This window comes from Diplotaxodon limnothrissa, linkage group LG3 (genome assembly GCF_057381915.1).
Source record: "Diplotaxodon limnothrissa isolate DT_005_m linkage group LG3, D_limnothrissa_male_GT1.1, whole genome shotgun sequence".
Lineage (NCBI taxonomy): Eukaryota > Metazoa > Chordata > Actinopteri > Cichliformes > Cichlidae > Diplotaxodon > Diplotaxodon limnothrissa.
This window is the reverse complement of record NC_140598.1, coordinates 58,255,914-58,272,096: the sequence shown is the minus strand read 5'-3', so window position 1 is coordinate 58,272,096 and position 16,183 is coordinate 58,255,914. Positions and strand designations below refer to the sequence as shown.

Here is a 16,183-nt window from a genome sequence, read left to right as displayed (position 1 = left end):
GTTAATTAATAAGAAAACTCCAGACGATTCCATTTTGAGCTGAAGAAGCTTCTGATAGGTTAGTAGAGTCCATGTGGATAAATTGGTGGCACACGTGTGGATGCATATAAGGCAAAACACAGAGCCTGTTTCTTTGAAATGGGAAAACCAAGAGATGTCAACCAAAACACCAGGAAAAGAATTGTGGAGCTCCGTAAATGTGGCTTAATTTTGAATACAATTTGGTGCCATTTACAATTAAGAAATACAGATAGTTTCTCTCTTTACTCTTAAAGTTAACAAATATGTTTTTTATATTTATCAATCTAAAAAAAATAAACATTTAGTCTGATTTGATGTTACAATTAAAAAATTGTTTGTGTTTTCTGAAGAGTATGTAAATATCTGGTTTCAACTGTATATTTGATGATTGTCAGCACAAAGAGGGAGATGGAGAGCAGAATGAGGACAGAACTGAGATGGAACAAGAGCAGGTGAGACACATGTTAGTCAAATGGTTGTTTACCAAAAGTATCACCGTATCATAGGTACACATGTATCTCATACCTAGTGTTTCTTTTTAGGTTTGCTATTTTTCAAATTCTATATTTATTAAGTTATGCAGGCTTGTTTGCACAACAAGGCTAAATAATTTTATAAACTTTTCTCAATCTAAATAGTGGACTTTGGTAGAATTAAAAAATAAGTGTAGTGCAGGTCTATGATGATTTTAGTGCTACTATCATCTAGTTCTGATTCTGTTTTGGTTAAGTCCTAAGTAGTCCTGATTTTGAACTGTTGTAGTCCTGTTTTAATTCTGGATCAGTTCTGGGTCTGGTTGAATTGGGATTTAGTCCTCGTGTCTTGATACAGCCCCGACTTTGTTCTGCCTTGCTGCTTAATTAAAAAACTAATTTAAGGTGTCCTACAGATGTGATATTTATTTTTCCCTATATGAAGTCATTCTTTTTTTTAACATAACTCAAAACAGCCTATTAATCTTTCAGTCATTTCTAACCCCCCCCCCAATCCTACATGCATACTACCCTTTAGGGCTAAGCCCCGGGTGTATCAAATGTCTGCCTCCGCCTCTGATTCGGAAGCTGTTCAAACTAACTCAGTAAATAGAAACCTCTTGTTCATTTTGTGCCATGCATTGTCACATATGCTAAGCAATGTTCCCTCTAAGCTGCGCGCTTGCGCACTGCCTACACGGTCTCTACGCACCGAAAATCTGCGTTGTGCACAAAAAAAGTCTAACCTGAATTGAAATTAAAATTAAAACTTTAACAATTCTGCTTTGCAGTGTTAGTCGGTAAGTGACTGTCTGGTCCCGTATGTGATTTAGCGATGGGATTTCCGGCTCTTTTTAGAGAACCGGCTCTTTCGGCTCAGCTCACTAAAAAGAGCCGGCTCTTTCGGCTCCGAACCGGCTCTTCTGGTTGTTTTGTTGCTTGAATTAATTTATTATTAATAATAATATAAAATTATGCACAAAAGGAATTACTGATGTAAAAAAAAAAAAAGTGGTTTTATTTATATATTTTTATATATAAATATATGCGGTGGCCCCTAGAGACAAAGCACGTACAAACTCCAAAAAGCACGTCCAAATTCCAAAGCACATACAAACTCCAAAACACATTACTAGCGTTAACTGAACTTCCAAAACAGAGCTACCTAGATCACTTAAATTACACAATTGAAAGCATATGTGTATGGTTTGTGTATTTAAACACAAGCACTCATATATATTCAAATATATATATATTCATTTACCTGTTACTACCACACACCAAATCCAGTCGTTGGTACTTGCTGGCTTGTGTAGCCACTAGGTAACAAAAGCTCAATACTGCGCCTAGCATTCTGGAGCACTTCTGTTGTGTTTTGTATGTGTTTTGGAGTTTTTACGTGCTTCTGAGCTTTTACGTGTTTTAGAGTTTGTATGTGTTTTGGAGTTTGTATGTGCTTCGGGGTTTGTATGTGCATCTGAGTTTGTATGTGCTATGGAGTTTTTACGTGTTTAGGAGTTTGTACGTGCTTCGGAGTTTGCACGTGCTTCGGAGTTTGCACGTGTGTTACACCGCTGAAATGATGGGCCAACTCATCTCCTGTGCAACATATTTATTTTTTTACAGTAAATTGTAAAAACAGAAAAATATGACAATCAGTTCTCATGCCGTACGCTGCCTCTTCACCACTGACGCTACTTCTTCTAGTGTAGCTGGCATTACTTTATACAAGTAACTTATACAGTTTCATATTCACATGCACCACTCTTATAAACTGCTTAAATCACAAAAATACATTTTACTGTATGCACAAGCACCATAGTGAATGCTCCTTACAGTTTTATCTTGTTTTTACTTCTGTTTTAATCTATTTATGAACCTGTCTTCTTAACTGCATTTATCAAACTAATCTCTTTCAAATAAACATTTTCTTAACACATTTTTACAGCATTCACTCTTCATGAACTAAACATAAAGCAATTCACATTTTCTCTTATTGTGCAAAACATATATATTGTGACTTTAACCCAAAAATACCTGCACTGAGCTCACAGAGTTTCGGTACAGTCTAACACTTGGATCGGCACAGGCTAACAACTGGACCAACTTGTAAATTAGCTCTTTAGCTTAACATTCGCCACACACAAGACATTTATCATTAATCGCCACTGCTGTCTGTCACGTTTAGAACCTCTGTTTTACATTATCAACCACCCAGTTTACCTGTAAAAACAGAAAAATATGACAATCAGTTCTCTTTGGCGCGCAGGCTGTACGCTGCCTCTTCACCACTGACACTACTTCTTCTAGTTTCGCTTCAGCTACCGATGCGTACAGGACCGAGCTCCTCTGCTGGCGGAACTTATATAACATTAAAACTGACATTGCAGTGGCCTTACTAAAAGAAAGTGTCTCTGAGCATAAAATAAAATGGGGGGCTACTATTTTCATGTCTGTGTCTTTAACATAGTGCCACACTTGCTTCAGAGTTTATACGTGTTATGGAGTTTTTACGTGTTTTGAAGTTTGTACATGCTTTGTCTCTATATTTTTATTTATTCTCTCCACAGAAAATGTAATAAATAAATCATATAATAAAAAAACCACAACAGTTCAACTTTTAACTATTTAAATGTTCAGCTTTTTCCTTTTAAACATATTTAAAGTGTAACAACACAAAACACTGCAAACCATAACACAATTAAATATAAATTAAAATATGAAAACAAAAAGAAGATGCATGTTCTCTGTCATATAGGCCTGCATGAATAAACTTTCTGAATCCTTTATCATCCGCAACTGAAAATAGTTGATTACTATACCTTTCTAATGTGACATTGTTGTCCCTGGCTCCCTTTCTCTTGACTGCTATATGTGCAATTCTTGTGCAATTCTTCTTCTGACGAAGTTGTATTTTTGTATTTTCCTACTCAGTTGTATATAGTATTGTATTTCTATTTTATTCTATTGTGTATATTATTCTATTCTATTTTATTCTATTGTATATAGTATTTTATTTTATTCCATTGTATTTTATTGCATTCCAGTGTTTTCTAATTTCTGCTACATAGCTTTGCACTCTTGCTGTAACAAAACAAATTTACCACCTGTGGGACTAACAGAGGTCATCTTATCTTATCTCTCTCTCCTTCCCGCTCTGTTCCTGTGCTACTGCATGTGTAACTACCGCCCCTCCCCCCTCTGCCCAGCATAAAGCACAAGGCTCGCATGCGGAGTGAAGCGGGAAAAACAGTGCGAGAGACAGAGTGAGAGAAAGAAAAGAAAAAAAAACCCCACACTCGCGTCGTTCACATCGAAGATCCGGCTCTAAGAGCCATTTCGTTCGCAACCGACACATCACTAATGTGATTAGAACAATGTCACCTCATCGATAGTCCAGCCAATGATGCGATTCACATTTGTATATACGCAGCTAATCAACGACAGGCTATGACAGCGTCCTTATGTGCCGACACCGGTGTTTTAGCTAGCAAAGCGGCGTGGCTGATGTGGAGTGAAGCCACGTTAATGACAACGTGTACAACCATTGGAGATGTGAGCAGGACAGACGGAACAATTGGCGGAAAAAGTGTGGACTTTATACCAGTTTTTAAATTGTCTTGATAGGCCACGTAAAACCAGAGTTATGATAAAAATATTTGCAATGTTTGGTTTTCTTTCTGAATACTATCGTTGTTTATATTTACTGCGGGAAGAAACGGTAAAAACTGCCCTTTTATAAGGAAAACGCTCCAAAGCACTCTCCAGAGAATATGCATCTTCTTTTTGTTTTCATATTTTAATTTATATTTAATTGTGTTGTGGTTTGAAGCGTTTTGTGTTGTTTCGTTTTAAATTTGTTGAAAAGGAAGAAGCTGAAAATTTAAATAGTTAAAAGTTGAACTGTGAATAGTTGGTTTTTGTATTATATGATTTATTTATTACATGATTTATTTATTACATTTTATGTGGAGTGAATAAATAAAAGTATATTTACGGTGGCCCCTAGAGACAAAGCGCGTACAAACTTCAAAACACGTAAAAACTAGTGATGGGATTTCCTGCTCTTTTTAGAGAACCGGCTCTTTCGGCTCCGAACCGGCTCTTCAGGTCGTTTTGTTGCTTGAATTAATTTATTATTAATAATAATATAAAATTATGCACAAAAGGAATTACTAATGTTAAAAAAAGTGGTTTTATTTATATATTTTTATATATAAATAACTGTGGTGGCCCCTAGAGACAAAACACATACAAACTCCAAAAAGCACGTACAAACTCCAAAACAAATTTCTAACATTAACTGAACTTCAAAACAGAGCTACCTTGATCACTTAAATTACACAATTGAAAGCATATGTGTATGGTTTGTGTATTTATACACAAGCACTCATATATATTCAAATAATAATAATAAAATAAAAAAAAAGTTCATTTACCTGTTACTACCACACACCAAATCCAGTCATGGTACTTGCTGGCTTGTGTTGCCACTAGGTAACAAAAGCTCAACACTGCGCCTAGCATCCTGGAGCACTTCTGTTGTCTTTTATACGTGTTTTGGAGTTTGTACGTGTTTTGGAGTTTGTACGTGCTTTGTCTCTAGGGGCCACCGTAAATATACTTTTATTTATTCACTCCACATGAAATGCAATAAATAAATCATATAATACAAAAGCCAACTATTCACAGTTCAACTTTTAACTATTTAAATTTTCAGCTTCTTCCTTTTCAACTAATTTAAAGTGAAATAACACAAAACACTGCAAACCACAACACAATTAAATATAAATTAAAATATGAAAACAAAAAGAACATTCATATTCTCTGGCTATGTCCACACGTACACGGGTATTTTTGAAAACGGAGATTTTCTGTTTTCGTTCTAAAAAATAATCCCATCCACATGTAAACGCAGAAATGAAGGAAAACACTAGGAACATGCCAAAGCAACAGGTGGCGATATAGTACTAACCGTGTAGAAATGTTGGCCAATCAGAAGTCTAGAAGCCTTGGTGGGAAATAGTAAACAAAGATGAGGCATAGAAGCAGAACCAAGTTGTACGTGTGGAGGGACGGTAACTGTGTGTGTATATGTAATCATTTAAACACTGCAGAGAGTACAATTAACAGTAACAGTATTGTAGAAATTCATTTTACCGAAACAATAACGTGGCGCACAGTGTGACGTCAAAAAGGCGCACACCTTTGACGCTGCGTTTTCTCAGTTTTCCTCATCCACACAGAAATGCAAAAACAGAGTTTTTGAAAATATCCACCCTGGCAGGCGTCTTTAGAAATCTCTATTTTCAGTGACCGAAAACGCAGTTTACGTGTGGACGAAAAGTGCAAACACATAGAAAAATCTCCGTTTTTAAAAAAAACCAGGTACGTGTGGACGTAGCCTCTGTCATATGGGCATGCATGAATAAACTTTCTGTATTCTTTATCATCCGCAACTGAAAATAGTTGTGGATGATTACTATACCTTTCTAATGTGACGTTGTTGTCACTGGCTCTCTCTCTCTCTTTTCCTCCTGCTCTGTTCCTGTGCTACTGCGACTGTAACTACCGCCCCTCCCTCAGACCTGGGACCAACGACAATTCCTTCTTGAATGAAGACATTGATCTGACAGGTGTAAAATGGAGCCAATTGTGTTTATTATTAAATTATTGGGGAGAGAGGGGAGGGAGAGGAGAAGGGAAAACTAAGCTGGAACAGAGGTGGAGGATGATGAGGCAGGAGTGGCCCTCCGGAGGAAGAGGCGGAAGCATTTTTTCTTCTTTTTGAGTTGATTTTCCACAAGAACTTTTTTCTCTAGTATGAGGGATCTCAACTCGTCCACTGTTTCTGTATTTTGCTTCTCAAGTTTGTTGCATGTTCTTTCCACTTCTTCTAATTCGGCTTGAAGAAATTAGCTACGTCCACACGTACCCGGGTACGTGTGGACGTAGCTAATTCTTTCTGTTTCATCTCCTGTTGCTTTTTGTCTAGAAGGAACTCGTCATATTTGTGCATTGTTTCTTCAAGCCTTGCCTGCAGCATCCTGTCTTTTCCCTCCATGTGTTGGAGTTGCCTCTCCATGTCTCGCTGCTTTATGTCCTGTTGGTTTTTCTCTTCGAGGATTGCTTCATTTATTTGCAGAGCTTCATCAAGCTTTACTTGCAACTCGTCATTTTGTTTCTTAATGTTCTTAAGCTTGCGGCCCATTCGCTTTTGTTTGATCTGCTGTTGCCTTTTCTCTTGAAGAACCTCTTCATTTGTTTCCTGATTTTTATCATCCCTTGCTTTCACCACTATGTCACCACTCTGTATTTTATTTTGTCTCCATCTTTTCGAGTTGATCGTGCATCTGTCTCTGTCTCATGTTCTGTTGTTTCTTCTCTTGGAGGATTTCTTTAATTTTTTCTAGAGCTTGATCCAGCTTTCCTTGGAGCTCTTGGTTCTTTTTCTCCATGTCTTTGATATCCCATTGTTTTTCATCAATAATACTCTCCTTTTCTTGAAGCTGGTAGGACATTTTTTTTAATTGAGCACTCTGTCTCTCATTTTCCTCCATCAATGACGCAATCTTCTCTCTGTTAAGAAGATTTTCATTCTCCATTTCTGCCAAGCGCTTCTCTAATTCTACTTGTTCATCCCAAGGAAGAGAGGAGAGGTAAGGGTCTTCTGGTTCATCCCAGGGAAGAGCACCGGGGTCAACTTCTTGACTTTTTGGTTCTTCACCTTGAGACATGTTGGAGTCTTGAGTCAGGATCCAAATGTTTCCAAATGCTTCTCTGGCGAACAGTTGAGGGCTGCAAACAGAAATGCTGCCAGTAATGGACTAAAAGTCATTGTTTTTCACCGGTAATACTCTAAATCTGTGCCACGAACAGTCAAAGGCTGCGAACATAAATGCTGCGAATAACAGACAAAAGGACGTTGATTTTCACCCCTATTTATGGGTTTAAGGGTCAAAAGATAAAAGGAAGAATTGGAGGTAAGCTCCTAAAAGTGTGTGTCGTCATCATTCTGTAAACCAATGAGGTTGTCACATTACATCACTTTTTTTAAAATTCTTACAAATTATCAGTAACGCTTCAATCTCTGTTAGGAAGTCTAAATCACACATTAGGCTAACAAACACTCCCAGAATGCTTCCAGTTTCATTCTCACGCGATTCATGTGTTTCTCTGCCCTTTAGGTCAGTCCATTGAGGGGTGCAAATCTGTTATCATCGAAAATGAGGTGTTTGTCATTGTGGCTCAGCTGTTTGGTGGTTCCCACATTTATAAGTTTGATGACGACCAAAGCAGGTTCAATAAGTTCCAGGATATCGAGGTGTCCAAGATCTCTAAGCCCAATGATATTGAGGCCTTCCAGATTGGCTCTGATTGGTTCTTTGTGATTGCTGACAGCTCAAAAGCTGGCCTCTCCACCCTCTACAAGTGGAATGATATTTCAGACACTTAAACACCTCAAACCCACTGTCAAATATGCTGGTTCAAGTGTGGTGATTTGAGCTTCTTCTGCAGACACAAGCAATAAAGCACCTTGCAGTCAACGAACTCCTCTGTATGCCAAAGATTTTTATTATATTTATTTTTGTATATTTTGTTACATAAATTTGGTTTATTTTTGTCTTCCAGGCTGAAAATAATTTAGACAGAGCCTATGTTCCAGCTATCTTTGATGATTTTCGACGTCTCATGGATCCTTGGTCTGAAGTTATGAAGCCATTGTTGATTTCTACATCACTGCTTAGACCAGTGTTGGATTTAATGGATGACCTAAAGACTTTCATGGGAGCCAGCAAGGAGTACATGAATAAGTACTTTGAGACAACAGCTGCAGAAATCAATGACAATGAAGAGAAACTACGCAGTGTGATGGCAACACTAACACAACTAGAAAATAATAAAGATGAACTGTAGCATGTTAGTCAGCGTCTGTCTCTGGTATTAAATGTTCTGTATGTGTAAAACTTCTCTTTCATACTGTGCTGCTTCTAAATCAAAGCTAACTGAACACTTGACTTATAAACTTTGACAAGAAAGTTTTTGTCATACTTTTTCATTGTCTTTGTTATATCAGGTCTAACGCAAACACAAAACACTAAACTGAGATTTTTGTCTCTTTGGTAATATTAACTGACAGTTGTTGATTTATGTGTAGAAACACGTCAATGTGAATAAAGACATTAAAACTGTTAAAACTTAAAACTAAAAAACTAAATTAAAATGTATATCACTGACATCAGATGCACAATTTAATGTGCACAATACAATAGTACTATGTTTTGTACATTTTCATTTTGTTATCTTTGTTTGTTTTTAAACATACTTACATGTTTACAGACAGAAAGAAATCAGAAAAGAGTAGCGTGACAAATTTCTGGTCATCATCTTTTCCTGCCTCATCCAGGTCCTCAATTTCCAGGTTGTTGTCTGGAGCAACGTTAGCCTCGCCAGTCACTGTAACGTCCTGCTGAGAGCTGAAGAGTCGACTCAGGTCTGGTAGAGAGCATGTCCGCAGCATCTTGGGGTTGTTGGCATCAAACATGCCTGTAGAAAGACCAATGAGGAGTGCATTCTGGTGTTTGGAGCGTAGAGGTGAGACAGAGCGTGAGCGAGAGGCCAGAGAGGAGGATGATTCATCCATGGAGGACTGGGCTGAGAGGATAGCGAGGGCGGCAGTGCGTCGGTGGGCCGGGGAACACAGTTTCATAAATAGGGGCTCCTCATGCTGAGCTGATGGCTCAGGAGCTTTGTCTGCACTCTGCTCAGCCTCTTTGTTGCCTGTTGGTCTTATATCGCCCTCTGCTGGCATTTGCTGTTGGCCTTCCTGCTCCCAAGCCTGCTGCACACTGTTTGGAGGATGTGAGGCCTGTTTAGGGGTTTCCTCTAAAAACACCGACTCCAAGTCTGCTGGATCCTGAGTCTCAGTAACGCTGGTTGGCAGTGTTGGGCTCTCTATTGCAGCAGCCATGGAGATTTCTTGATGTGAGGCCACATCTGTAGCTGCAGGACTCTCAGCCACTACAGGGGGTAACACTTCTTTAGGTATCTTCACAATGCCAGCTTCTGCTGTCATCTGGTTTAATTTAACAGGACTAGAAGATTCGTCCTCACATATGGTGAGAGTCTCCAGTGGCTGAGTGAGTGGCTGAAGTTCTGCCTCCTTAAGTACCTTCAGCACCTGAGAGTCTGGACTTGCTCCCCACATCTTCCTGGGAGCATCTTCCTGTAGCACAGCCATCTGTATAACTTCGCCCGCTGTTTGCTCAATGGTCATGAGGGATGTATCCTCTAGAGTTTGCTGAGCTGCAGAGAGGACAAGTGGAACTCCTGCCTCCCACTTCTTCCTGTCACCACTACCATCTGGAGATGCTGAAGTGGTGCTTCCTGTGGCACATGTTTCCTCTAAAGTTTGCTGAGCCACGGGAAGTACAGGTAGCTCTGCTGCTTCCCACTTCTTCCGGTCTTCATTGGAAGAGGGGCGCTTGTCTGTATCAGACTGGTTTTGGGTTGGAGCAGGACTTGATTCTGCTGGGGCGGAAGGAGACTCCTCCACTGGGCTTTGAGCTTTAAGGTTCTGGTTAAGTCTGCGCAGAATCTGCTTCTTCTCACTCTGGATCATGGTTGCAGACTCTGGTTCAGGCAAGCTCTCCTTTAGTGGCGTCATTGCTCCAACGTTCTTTAGGGCAGCAGTCATGGATATAGCTGGGGTGGAGGGTTTGGGTGTAGGCAGGGCTGGAGTTTTGGCAGCTGGTTCTGGCTGAGAGGGGCCTGGCTGTGGAAGAGGACTATCAGAGGTAGACGATACTGCTTCTGAGGCCACTATATTTGCTCCCGCCATGCCACCTTTGACCCCTCGTGCTGCAAGATGGTCCTCCCATGCCCTTTTTTCTCTCTCATATGCTTCTCTCCTCTTCTTCTCTAGCTGCTCTTTGAGAAGAGCTGCACGGGCATTAGCTTGTGCTTTTAAAGCCTCTATCTTCTTTCTCCTGAGCTCGGCCTCCTCACTGGACTCCTGGCTGTCAGAACCATCGCTATCATACTTCTCTCCTCTGAGTCGAGCTTTGATCTGCTGGCGCTCATTGAAGTTCTGCAAGCGGATCTGTCTGAGCCTTGCCAAGTACTCCAGCTGTCCTTCAGCACGGGCTTTGTTGAGCATAGCTTCCCTCCTCCGCTGCAAAAACTCCTCAACTTGAAAGGCTCGCCCAACTGCCATTTGACCGCGCTGCCTGCTAATATGGGCTTGTTTGGAAACATGCTGCAGCCTGTGGAGTTCTCTCTTGATTACGTCATGGTCTAGTCGTCGAGCAGGGCCGTTAGGAAGCACTGTGCCTGCAGCAGCTGGTACACGAATGGGACTGCAAGGTCCAGCTGAGGAGCTCTCCCTGCTGACATCTTTAGGCGTCGGTCTAGCCATTTGGTCGAGGATTGCATGGTAGTGTTCATAAGAGCTTTTACCTGGGAGAGGAGCTAGAGTAGAACCCTGAACAGCAGCAACATGTGCACCTCTCTTTCCACCTCCTACAAAACACTTTCTCTCTGGGCTGCTACCTCCACTAGAACTCAAGACATGCTTCCAGCCTTGTTCTCTAGCTTGGTTTATTCGATTGATCTTTTCCTTTTCATATCTCTTCATCTGCTCCGCTTTCAACATGAACATCTGCTCTCTCTGTTTCCTTTCTTTCTCAATCATCTCCATCCTCTTCTTTCTGATGCCATCCTCGTGTTTTTTCCTCTCTTCTTCCACTTACTCACTCTTCTCTGGGGGGTTGCTGGGAGAAGGGCCGGTTTGTGTTTTCCAGCTGGTTTCTTGTCTGCAGGCTTTCTGGCTCTATCTGGGACCTTCCTCACAGTTAAAGGCACTCCGTATTTGGCGGCTGGTTTTGTAATCTTCTGGGCTGAGGCTGATGGCACCTGTGCCACACCCGATTTAGGCTGCTTGTGAAGAAAAGTATGGCGAAATTCCTGAGCAATGATCTGTGGTGTGAGAAACTTCTCAATCCTGCAGGAGAGGAAAGGTTTGTCCAGTATGCTGTTGACTGAGGGTCGCTCTCGAGGGTCGCGTTTAAACAGCTGTGCAAGGAGAGATCGCACTTCTTGGGAGTAGTGACAAGACACAGGAGGGTACGACCCACGAATTATCTTAAGAGTGCACATTTCATACAGAACACACCCTAGGGCCCAAATATCACTTTTGTTATTGTATGGTTTATTTTCACAGATCTCTGGTGACAGGTAATATGGTGTTCCTATGCATGTTCTTGCCAGTTCTACAGTGCTGTTCAGCACCCTTGCAATTCCAAAGTCTCCAAGCTGAACTGTTCCATCTTTTGTCAAAAAGATGTTCTGTGATTTTATGTCTCTGTGGAGAATTTTTCGATCGTGTACATGCTTGAGCGCAAGGCAGATCTGCACAAACCAATCTAGGATTTGTGCTTCTGAGAACAGTACCCCTTTCTGAGAGTTGATCTTTTTGAATAGGTCTCCACCCTCGCAGTAGTCCATCACAATATACAGGCAGCCACCCTCTTCAAAAGATTCCTTATACTGGACGATGTTTGGATGACTCATTGTACGTGTAACGCTTCTGGAGTCGTTACAGTATACTAGGACCAGTTAGGTTCGACTACTAGAGCAGTAATGAGCGTAGCATGTAATAAAGACCACAGACCAGTAAATACGTTTAAATTGCCGGCTCATTATTTTGTGAAGACAGGGAATAGACAGTTATAGACACATTACATAAAACATTCAACATCACACATTTAAGAAAACAAGGTTTTTCTTTCCCCCCTTTTAGTTCAGTATGTTCTGTCAGTTCATCCTATTTATCTCAAAACCTTTTATTTGGCTTTAGAAGGATGTTATTTTCAACCTAGGTTATTGTTTTATTTATTTCAAGTTCTAAGTTTAAGTTTATCCTTTGATCTATTTGCATTAACACTGTGTTATTTTAAATCAAGTTCAGTTCTTTAGGCCCAAGATTTAATTTAATCTTGGTCTAGGTTCACCTTTAAATTCTCAACCAGTTCTTATTTTGTTTTAACCCAACAAAATTATTTACATTTCCATTAACACCATTACAGCATTAAAATGTAAGGTTGACCAAAATAAATTACAAAAATAAATGTAAAACTGAAAACAATTCAGCAAAAGGCTGAATAAATCCCTTAAACAAACAAATAAACAAAAGAAAGTTGTCTCTGTGTCCTTTAACTATTAATCCTGGAATTACTCCGAATGATTATCCAGTGCTTTGAAAAGTCCGCTGTTCTTTTGCAGAGGTGTATGGATTAATCCTACCAGTTTTATCAGCGAAAGAGCTCAACGTCCAGCAGGGGGCGTTTTCCTTTTTCCTGCTCGGTACAGTTCAATGGGTCCGTGGGTGGCTCGCCATCTTGTTTCTCGCTCAGCGGATCAAACTCCGATTCTAGCTCAGCATTTCCCGATCCAAACCTTAATGGCCTCCCATAACAACAAAATAAAGTGCATAAACATTCGAAAATAACACACGGGTAGCCCTTAAATAACAGTAAAAGTCCGTTTTTTCCAGCTTATTTAGCCGTAAATGAGGTGATGCCAATATGGCGCGCTGAAACACCGTCAAAGGCCTTTGAACTGCAGCCTGTGTGTCGTTTAAGCACGAATCCACCGTTTTTAACATAAAACAACATAAATCTGCTACCTTGGCTCTCCATTTGCATGAAATGAGCAATATAATACAACAAAAATTTCTTGCATGAAATAAAAGACAATTTCTGAACTCACCAAGTCCCGTTCGGTTATGTTCACAACGTCACCAAGGCAAGGACAGGTCGGAAAAACAAAAATACATTCTCCAGAGTACAAAAATGGCTTTAAGTAGATTTTTGGCTTATTTTTACTATTTTTTCACTCATTTAAGCAGCAGCTCTGCAAGGACTGTCTGCATTTCTCCCTCTCGAGCATCAAAAGAAGGAACAACCCGATTGGGTGTGGCTAATCACAGGAGTCACGCTGCAGCGTGCCCTTTCACAATAAGAGTCTCAACACATATTTTAGCCATTTTACCTGAATTAACATAAAACACCATGAATTAGCAAGTTCTGTACCCTTTTAACATGTTTTTAAACACAAATGAAATCCTATACCATGAATTATATCATTGCTGATGTTTTTAATGAATTTTCTAACCATTATGATCTATTTATTGACTATTTATCACCTGTAATATATTTCTTATGACTGTTTTTACTAACAGGCTTTTATTTGTTGTTAGCTATGTTAACCAGGGTTACATACGGTTTTTACTAAGCTAACTACCTTTAATTTAGTAAACTCCCACCGTAAGGGTGTGTTTTAACTGATGAAACTGTGTCGTACTCAGGCTCGGACATCTGATTGCTGCCTTTTATAAGTTTTATTGCACAAGCATAAACTAACACCAGTAACAGTAACCGTGCCTTTACAGAAGCCAGGTAATCAACAGCTCGGCTTCATCAGTCATAACAGCAATATCAATGAAAAGAAGATCCGGCAGGTAGGATCTATGAGCGGCCGTTAACACGTACCACCCCAGACTTAGATAAATCACTCCGTCTTAAATAAATTTGACATTTAAAGCAAATATGAGTCTGGCTGATAATAAATCACAACAAACAAATTGGCACGTTAGTAATATGGGAAAAACCACACACTCATGTTGGCAAGAACAGCAACTTCCTTCCGAGATTCCTGCCTCTCTTTGCTGGACATTCCAGATATGCCAATCTCCTTGATGACATATTGGTGTCCACGATCTTTGGATTTGACCAGGATAGCCTTTCCAAATGAACCTTCCCCAATTTTCTTCACCTTTTCGTACTTGTCCATGTTATTGGAATGACTGGCTCCACATGCTGGATCATTAGTCTTTTCTCGCTGCCTTTCTCATAGAGGTTTGGGTACCTGATACTGTCCTCGCACTCTCTATCAGGAAATCTTTCCTGCCTGTGGCCATCTCCCTGTACAACACATCCACTTAACACACTGGTTACTGCTACAATTACACGTTTCTTTTCCAGCTATTTATTTATGAGTGACTTATGTATGTATATATATGTATATATTGTACTATTCTTAGTTAGCGTATTGTCTGTCTTGTCTTAATGTTGGTTTATGTTGGTTTATAATGGAGCACTGTAACAAAAAATAATTTCCCCCAGGGATCAATAAAGTATTCTGATTCTGACCAGTGGTAGCTCCTGAAGTGTGTGCACTGGGCTGATGAAGACAAAGAGGATCAGTTAAAGATATTTGGGTTCTTTTTTTTTTCCCCCAAAGCTTCTGCTCTTTGTGTTTGTTTATTTTACATGAAGTTTTTGTTTATCCAATTTTTTTAACCAATTAAATGCAACTGTTCTTGCTCACAGCCCAACTTTAAGAAGAAGAATTACAAAAGAAAATGTTTTAATTAGACTCCGATTCTCAAATTGATATTACTGATTGGATCATATAGATGGAGTTTAGAACTTGATTTTTTTAGCCCATAGTTCCTGTATTTTGTCAACTGGAAAACACATAATTTATAATATAATAACTTTTTCATAATTATGGAATTATGAAAACAGTGGAAACATTTTTTCTCCAGTAAATGAGGATAGTTTTCTTGGTAATATGAACAGCTGTATCTTGAATTTATCAGAATTGTATCAGAATTTATCAGTATGCAAGTCCAAAGCCTGCTGGTATTATAATGTAGTGTTTCTCAGTTTTCAGTTTGTAAAGGCAGCAGCAGCATATTCTCGAAAAAAGTGTTTTATTTGAAATACAACACAATTTTTGTTTATTGGGGATATCAGTAAGAGACATCACTCTGTCAGTGAGGCTCTTCCTCTCTCCTTGTGAGAAAACTTGCATGATGTGTAGCAGCTGTAATGTTATCAGAATCTGTTTCCATTATGTGTCTTGTTTCTTTGTCTGAACAGCATTTCCTGCCCATGTAATGGTGGATTTCCTGTTAACAAACTAGACCCATTTCAAATGAAGCTCCACATATAGAAGTGCCTCCCAGAAAGCACAGACTTTCTTTTGCATTTGCTGCCTCAGTTCTTCCATTTCTGTGTGGAAACTAATCTATAAACAGAAATGAAAGTATCCTTTCAAGAAAATGCATCATTAACACATGAAAAAGATCAAACAAACAAAAATCATGATAAGCATGATCAAGGAAGTGGCCAATTTTCTTGCAAAGATAACCCAGAGGCCCAGACAGGCCACCAAGACCATATAAGGTTAGACATATCCAGTTCTGGGAACACGCGTTCCCAAGCCTGGGAACACTTTAGGCCAGCTGAGAGATATAATCTCTCCAGTGTGTGCTGGGTCTGTCTAAATACATTCATTTTAATAAAAATTAAAAATGAGAAATGTTATATTTTGCTTTAACAATTGACCATGTTAATTGACATTGAAATGGTTTTAACTTTAATTATTTAACTTTAGAACATCCATAGGTGCATCCTTGGTTGCCAGTCTTGAAGAAAACGAGCACATATCCAAACATGAAAGATGCATGACCCGGATACTTATTTAACACTTAATGGAGCGCTGTGGAGAAAGCTGATTATTTCTTGTACATAAAGGGGCTTCTTGATCAGAACGTCAGGGACACTGAGCTGTGCTGGCCCAAGTAAAATGACACCAGTGGCAGCTCCTGAAGTGTGTGCACT

At 39.6% G+C, this 16,183-nt stretch overlaps 1 pseudogene; it reads right to left on the bottom strand.

Moving 5' to 3' along the window:
• Positions 1-8,820: 8,820 nt before the first annotated feature.
• On the bottom strand, positions 8,821-14,345 carry LOC146636661 (serine/threonine-protein kinase Nek1 pseudogene; annotated as a pseudogene).
• Positions 14,346-16,183: the final 1,838 nt, after the last annotated feature.